General features: G+C 45.7%; 1 pseudogene; it reads left to right on the top strand.

Moving 5' to 3' along the window:
• Positions 1 to 5,285: 5,285 nt before the first annotated feature.
• LOC125344972 lies at positions 5,286 to 5,792 on the top strand (annotated as a pseudogene).
• Positions 5,793 to 8,092: the final 2,300 nt, after the last annotated feature.

The following is an 8,092-nucleotide window of genomic DNA, read 5'->3' on the forward strand; positions in this document are numbered from 1 at the left end:
GGCAGGATGCGCTCCTCTACACAATTTCACAAACACCACACAACCACAGCCTGGGCCTCCCAAGACTGAAACCACCAGATAAAGGATAGGCAGACACTGACTGCAAGCTGGCTCCGGAGGCCTGGTTTGATGCCTAGCCTCACCGAAGCCACTTCAGGAAGGGCACAAACAAGTAAACAGGAGGGGCAGGCCACGATTCTCCACACACTCTCACACCCACCCAACAACCGTGGCCTGGGCCTGCCAAGACTAAAAGCACCAACTAAAAGCTCGGGACTGACTCAAGGCCGGCTCCAGAGGCCTGGTTTTAGGCATAGCCTCACCAAAGCCACATCAGGAAGGGCACAAACAAGCAAGCGGGAGAGGCAGGCCATGCTTCTCCACACACTTTCACAGCTCCCCACACCCATGCCCTGAGCCCCACTGCCACATAGCTCTACTTGTATTCCAGAGTTGCCTCAAAGTCAGCTTGGTGCACCTAGGTCAGGCCTTCGCCACACACAAGCCGCATCTGTGAATGGTCAGTGTTCCTCCAGGTTTCCCCACACAAACAAGGGTATGGTGTCTGATAGGACAGGTGTACATAGGCCCAGACCCACCACCAAACCACAGTGAGCCTGACAGCTTTATAGCCCCAAACCCAAAGATGGGGGCTACTGGCAGGACTACTAGTCCCAGGCAGAACCGAAATAAACCAGTCCACTTCCAGGGCCACGGCCCTTACTTCTCACTTCCTCCTGCTTTCTCTGCCCCTCTTGTGCTGTAAGGCCCCATAAGTCCTGCCCCTGCACCTCTAGCTTCCTTGCCCTTGCCCCTCCCCTCTCTAGCTGTGATGGCCATAAGCTCCAGCCCAGCACCTCTAGCTTCCTGGCTCTTGCCATGCCTCTCTTGTGCTCTGACACCCCATAAGCCTTGACCCTGCACCTCTAGCTTCCTGAGGCCCCACCTGCTGCCCTGCCTGCCTAGCAGAAGGCCTTTGCTCCAACCCAGGGCCTGGTGCAGGACACTCCACAAGCCTTCAGGGTCTCTCCTGCACCTAGAACTATCAACCCACTGGCACAAGCAGGCTTAAGGGGACACCTGCTAGGGACAGCGGCTAGGGGCATCACATGGTAATTTCCATTCATCCCAGATTACTGTCACAATCAGACTTGGCAGATAAGGGGGCCAGGGGAGGGAGAACAGAGAGAAGGACAGACAAGACCAGAGAGCAAAACAAAACAAGAATAAACAGGCTGGGTTTTTATTGATGTTTACATATTATTCTGTTTTCCAGAGACATGGGTCTGTTAGACCTTTACAGCAATCTACTTGGTGAAGGATGAATTTAAATTAAAACATTCAAACTTCTCCTGACTTCATCAACAGTATTTCCTTCAAAAATTTAAAGTGGGATGCAGGCAAACAGCCATGGAAAACAATGGCCAAGAATTCATAGGCAACAAGTGCTATCTTCACAAAAAGCTACCATCCAACATTAGTTTATTTGTAGCTTCATGCTCCCTCATAAACTACAAAAACGAATTAAAAACCTGTACTCTCCCTCTCCCTCCCTGCCTTCTTCCTTCCCTCACTCTGACCTCATCCCTGCTTGCCCAAATAATACTCTAGAAACAGAGTAAAGAGATCTTTAAAGATGAAATTCATGCTGGAAAACACAGAGACAAAATAACACACACACACACACACACACACACGACAAATGAAGCCAGAATATGGGCTGAAACTCAAACAGTGCAGCACAATCTTTAGTAGAAAAGCTAAAGAACAGCACCCAAGTCCTAAATTCAATCCCTATTAACAGCGCGCACATGCGCGCACACACACACACAACTAAGGAAAAAAACACTGTTCCACACACATACATGTCACACCTGTCATTTCCCAAGTAAACAGCAGAGGGCGCCCTAGCACTTGGGACAGCACCACAGAGCCCAACTCTGACTATGTACGGACAATTTCCACAGGTTCCTACTGATATTGTCTTGGGTGCCTTCTCACTGAAGCACTGAGGGAGTCATTGAGCATAGGGCAGAGTCCAACTATTAGAGAAATACCTAAAGGTAGAACGAATGGGTCACAGCATAAGATATCTGTTTTTGAGCGGGTAGGGTGGAAAATGCAGTTAACCCCAACAGTTGGGAAGCTGAGGCCGAAGACTACAAGTTCGAGACCGGCCTGGTCTATTGCAGCAATACAACGTCTGGAGAAAGAAAAATGAGAAGGGGAGGAGAAAAGAGAGGGAAAGGGGAGAGGAGAAAGCCACTGTTTTCTTCAGCATACTAATTCATAAAAGCGGCTGGTCTAGAAAAATGCAACATCAACTGTATTCTGCATGGTAACATTCCAACACTTACTAAAATAAAGCCAATCCTAGAAATAATGAACCACTAAAAATGTCCCTAAGAATCACCATCAACACAAGGGATTTGAACATATGAATCAGAAAAAGAACAAACAGTCAATGTGGGCCACTGTTGAACAATCAATGACATACAATTTATGGAGATTCAACAGTTAGTTGCATCTCCTTCCATGTTCACATGTTTGGACCATGTGTCTCTCAGGTTATTCAGTGGTCTGTTCTTTTGCTGTTGTCCGTCGTGGCTGTCCTTGAGCCAGTGCCACTTCTGGTTTTCTGGCATTTAATTGGAGATAAGGGAATCAAGGACATTCCTGCCTGCGCTGGCTTTGAGCCATGATCCTCAGATCTCAGCCTCCTGAGTAGCAAGGATTACTGGTGTGAGCCACTGGTGCCTGGCTCTATTCTTGATTTATTGACACTCTTAGGAATTAATTTTTGCAGCTTAGATTTGGATTCTTAGGCGGTTGATACTGATTTCCTTTAAAAGATTTCAATTTATCAAGACTTTCTGTTAAAGACTTGTGGATTTTCTGTCACCCCTGATAACACCTACTAATCTCCAGGGTTCAGTCTTATCCAGCCGAAGCATCATGGTGGCCTTTCCAGCCTGAGTCTACAGTGCTCAGTGCATGCCTGGGACACCCCACTCTCTACCATCAGACAACCCTCGTGTTGATCAAGGGAGGCCCATGCTTCTGTTGCTTCAAAGGCGACAGCGTCTGATCCTCAGATGTGCCTAAAGTGTCATCTCAAAACCCCGGACTTGGGCTGAGAATGTGGCTTAGTGGTAGAGTGCTTGCCTAGCACGCATGAAGCCTTGAGTTCGACTCCTCAGTACCACATAAACAGAAAAGCCCGGAAATGGTGCTGTCATTAAAGTGGTAGAGTGCTGGCATTAAGCAAAAAGAAGCTCAGGGACAGCTCTCAGGCCAAGTTCAAGTACCAGGAGTAAACAGCCAGTCCACATGGCATGCTTTATGGCTAAAATGTGTGTTTTTGCCAAGTCTCATTCTGCATCCTGCCTCATAGCAGCAATAGAGGCCCCAAGTATCTGTGTGGCTACTTAGGTGGAATTCATGTCTGAAACTGTGCACAAATGAGCATAAGGGATAGCTCCCAGGGTTTGAGAGGCCATTTGCCTGGTGACACCATGGCACTACTTCAGCATAGTTTTCAAATCCCTCCATCGCCCAGTACTACCTTGCAGCACGGACAGCCAGGGTCTGGGTGCTTCAGTCCCAGTGACACTGATTGCTGAGCTACTAAATTAAACCCAGTGGCCCATCTTTGCATACCAGGTCCTTGTCACCTTCTCCCTGATGCCTCCTCATATGATTGTGATTCAATGATTAGAGGGTCTTAGAACTTTGACGGACAGTGATGCCAACTTCAGAATGTTTTTGAATGGGTGTCACTTCTTCAGGGGAGGGGATGTCATTCAAGCCACTTTTCTACATTGGGCCATACTTCCAGATACTACACTCAAAATTCCAAGTATATGTTCTCCATGTTTTCTTCAGCTACTAGACACATTTTACCATCAAAGTAATTACAGTCAGAAGAAATCAACAGGAACCAAGGATGGCCATGCTGGAACTACTCCCCAGGGAAGCGGATCCTATACAGGTGACAGGGGAAGAACAAAACAAAGTCACACAGAAGCTCCTTACTAGAAAACTTGAATAAAACCAGTCTTAAGGAAATGACTGGGTTATATTAAAGGGGTGAGGTTCAGTGTTGAGTTGCTTGCCTAGGTCGTGGGAAGCCCTGAAACACAATAAATTTCAAATTCACAAAAAAAAAAAATTTAAATGCCTTGGTATGCTGAACAAAATGTGTGTAAGACCTATGTAATAAAAATATTTTCCACACAGCCCCTCATCCCCTAACCCACAATCACAGAGCAGGACATGACCAAAAGCAGAACTGAATGCATAGCAAAGACTCAGAGGCTTGGGCAGAGGCCTAGGGTCACTAAAGTTGTTCTGATCAGCACCAACCTACCAAGCAGTAAAAGATAAGCTGCCCTTACTCACACATGCCTTCACCTCCTTCTCCAGGCCCCAGGATGGATATGAAAGTATAAATGAAAACTTTATGCAGACTTGAACAGAGGCCAGGGGCCTGGGCAAGGCATGAGTTCACCAGACCAGGTTTTAATGGGAGCCATCCACTATGTCCTACCTTGAGCTATAGACCCAGAACCTCTATTCAGAATTCCAAGCTTCCAGGCTCTACACATTTTATTCTGACACTCTGTGCACTCAGTGCATTTTCTCTTCAAAATGCCTACAAAGGCTGGAAATCATGGAAACCAAAGGCGGCATAAAAACAACCAGGGCTAAGAGCTGAGGTACTTGCCTAGCTTGTGGAAGGCCCTGGAACACAATACCACTGGAACTCACAAAAAAGAAAGTGAAATACTTTTACATGCCTAATAAAATGTGGCTCACTCCTGTCATCCTAGCTACTCAGGAGGCTGAGACCAGAGGATCCAGGTTCAAAGCCAGCTCAGGCAGGAAAGTTAATAGACTGTTATCTCCAATGACCCACTAGAAAACAGAAGTGGTGCTGTGGCTCAGACTAGTCTTCAGCTGAAGACCTTGAGGACAGAACCCAGGCACAGAGTTCACAACCCACATTCGGCAAAGAAAAAAATTTTAAATAAATAAAAGTTTAAAAATAAATGTGCAGGGCTGGGGATATGGCCTAGTGGCAAGAGTGCCTGCCTCATATACATGAGGCCCTGGGTTCGATTCCCCAGCACCACATATACAGAAAATGGCAAGAAGTGGCGCTGTGGCTCAAGTGGCAGAGTGCTAGCCTTGAGCAAAAAGAAGCCAGGGACAGTGCTCAGGCCCTGAGTCCAAGCCCCAGGACTGGCAAAAAATAAAAAATAAAAAAATAAAAATAAATATAAATGTGCAGGCGCCAGCGACCACCCAGGCAGATAGCGTTACAGCGTCCCAAATCCGTACTATTTGTGTGTCTACGTAACATTTGCCAGTCACCCATCACAGAAGCAGTTTTCAGAAAACATGTAGCTGACCAAAATGTTTCAGATAATTGGGCCATTGACAGCGGTGTTGTTTCCGACTAGAACGTGGGTCGTGCCCCAGATCCAAGAGCTATGAGCTGCCTAAGATTTCATGACATTACCACAGCCCATAAGGCAAGACAGGTCACCAAAGACGACTTTGCTACATTCGAATACATGCTGTCTATGGATGAAAGCAATATGAGATATTTGAAAAGAATAAGTAATCAAGTTAAAAACTGCAAAGCTAAAATTGAACTACTTGGGAGCTATGATCCACAAAAACAACTCATGATTGAAGATCCCTATTATGGAAACAACTCCGACTTCGAGCTGGTCTATCAGCAGTCCCTCCGGTGTTGCAAGGCCTTCCTAGAGAAGGCCCACTAGGTTAGCACTGCCCACAGCCAAGCCAACAACTCACCCACTAGTCCTGTGCCTAAGTGTAGAAGCTTTCCTTAGCCCCAGCCCTGTTGTTTCTTCAGCTGACTTACTCTTAAACATAATTGTAGGTGACAAATTAGTTTTATTTAACCAAGAAGTTAAATGACTTCTCATTTTCTCCTGATTACCAAACAGTGGAACAAGGAAACAGGGAAGAACAAAATACAACCCTGTGAAGTAATAATGACCTGAGCTCAAGAAGACCTGGACAGTGTGGTCTACTTGGCATGTTGCATGACTAGCACTGCCCAGTACACCTGCTTACCTTGTACCTTGCTGACCTGGGCTCTTATAGAGTCACAATAGCTCTACTGATAGCAGCTCCTCTGCTCTCAGAAATGTTTTAACTCAGTTTACTCGTAGAGCACACTTGTATGTTTAAGATAGAAGCAAGGAATGGTGGTGACTGTAAATCCAGCACTAGGGAGGATGAGGCAGGAGGATCATAAGTTCAAGGCCAGCCTGGGCTATAACATGTCTCAAATTACAAAAAAACACAAAATAAGAGGAAGACTGGTGGAATAAATCTTTAGTATTCTTATTACTTGTTGCTTTGTATTTAGTTTATTTCACGGGGGTCAGCTTATTTGTTCCAATTGAGCCACTTTGACTTTAAGAATTGAATTCTATATTGGAAGTACACTTGTATGCAAGTAACCTTCAGTCAGTGGAGAGAATGTTTTCCATACACATGCAACTCTAGTGTCCAATCAAAATTGACCAGCCATGAAGTTTTAAAAATTGCAGAGTGCCATTAGGTTGGTGTGCAGTAATGATATGTTTGTAACTATTCTTTCATCAGCATTTAGTAACTTCCAGGCAAACAGGTACCTTTGGTGTACCATCAATTAGCTCACCTCAAATTATAAGGATATTTCAGAAAATATTATTTTCAAAATAAACAACTATGGAGTTATGTAGGATAAAAAATAAATAAATGTGTGTAAGACATATATGATAAAAAAAATGAAAATTTTTTTGCCAATCCTGGAGCTTGAAGTCAGGGTCTAGGCACTGTCCCTGAGCTTCTTTTGCTCAAGGGTACTACTCTAACACTTGAGCCACAGCACCAGTTCCTGCTTTTTCTGTGTATATGGTACTGAGGAATCAAACGCAGGGTTTCATGAATGCTAGGGGGACATCCTACCATTAACCCACATTCCCACCCCAAAAAATCTTTCTGTGCTGGTCAGGGGCTTGAACTGAGGCATAAGCACAGGCTGGTGACATCATGGGTGGCACCTGCAGGGAGGCATGTGCATCAGCAGCGCCCTGACCCCTGACCCCAACCCCGCAAACCTCACCCCGACCCAATCCAACCGCCATGACCCAATCCAACCCCGACCCCTAACCCAGGCCCCAGGATGGACATGAAAGGAACAGAGGCCAGGGGCCTGGGCAAGGCATGAGTTCTCCAGAGCAGGTTATAATCGGGGCCATCCACAGTGTTCTACCTTGGGCTATAGAGCCAGAACCTCTATTCAGGATTCCAAGCTTCCAGGCTCTACACATTTTATTCTGACACTCTGTGCATTTTCTCTTCAAAATGCCTAAAAAGGCTGGAAATCATGAAAACCAAAGGCGGCATAAAAATAACCAGGGCTAAGAGATGAGGTACTTGCCTAACTTGTGGAAGGCCCTGGAACACAGTACCACTGGAACTCACGAAACAGTGAAATACTTTTGTATACCTAATAAAATATGGCTCACTCCTGTCATCCTAGCTACTCAGGAGGCTGAGACAAGAGGATCCAGGTTCAAAACCAGCTCAGGCAAGAAAGTTCATAACACTTATCTCCAGTGACCCACTAGAAAACCAGAAGTGGCGCTGTGGCTCAATTGGTAGAGCACTAGCGTTCTGCTGAGGAGCTAAAGGACAGCACCAGGCCGAGAGTTCAAGCCCCACAGCCAGCAAAAAAAAAAAATACTTTAAATAAAAAATAAATGTGTGTAAGAACTGTAAATATGATGATAAAATGAAAATCTTTTTTGTTGTTGTTATAGCTGTTTTTGCCAGTCATGGAGCTTGAACTCAGGGTCTGGGCACTGTTCCTGAGCTTTTGCTGAAGGCTAATACTCTTACCACTAGACCCACAGCCCTACTTCCTACTTTTTCTGTGTATGTGGTACGGAAGAATAAAACACAGGGTTTCATGACTGCTAGAACACCCTACCACTAAGCCACATTCCCAGCCCCATGAAATCTTTTGGGGCTTTTGGGGCTTGTATGGGCACTCTACCACTTG

The sequence above is a fragment of the Perognathus longimembris genome, unplaced genomic scaffold (genome assembly GCF_023159225.1).
Source record: "Perognathus longimembris pacificus isolate PPM17 unplaced genomic scaffold, ASM2315922v1 HiC_scaffold_4974, whole genome shotgun sequence".
Classification (NCBI taxonomy): domain Eukaryota; kingdom Metazoa; phylum Chordata; class Mammalia; order Rodentia; family Heteromyidae; genus Perognathus; species Perognathus longimembris.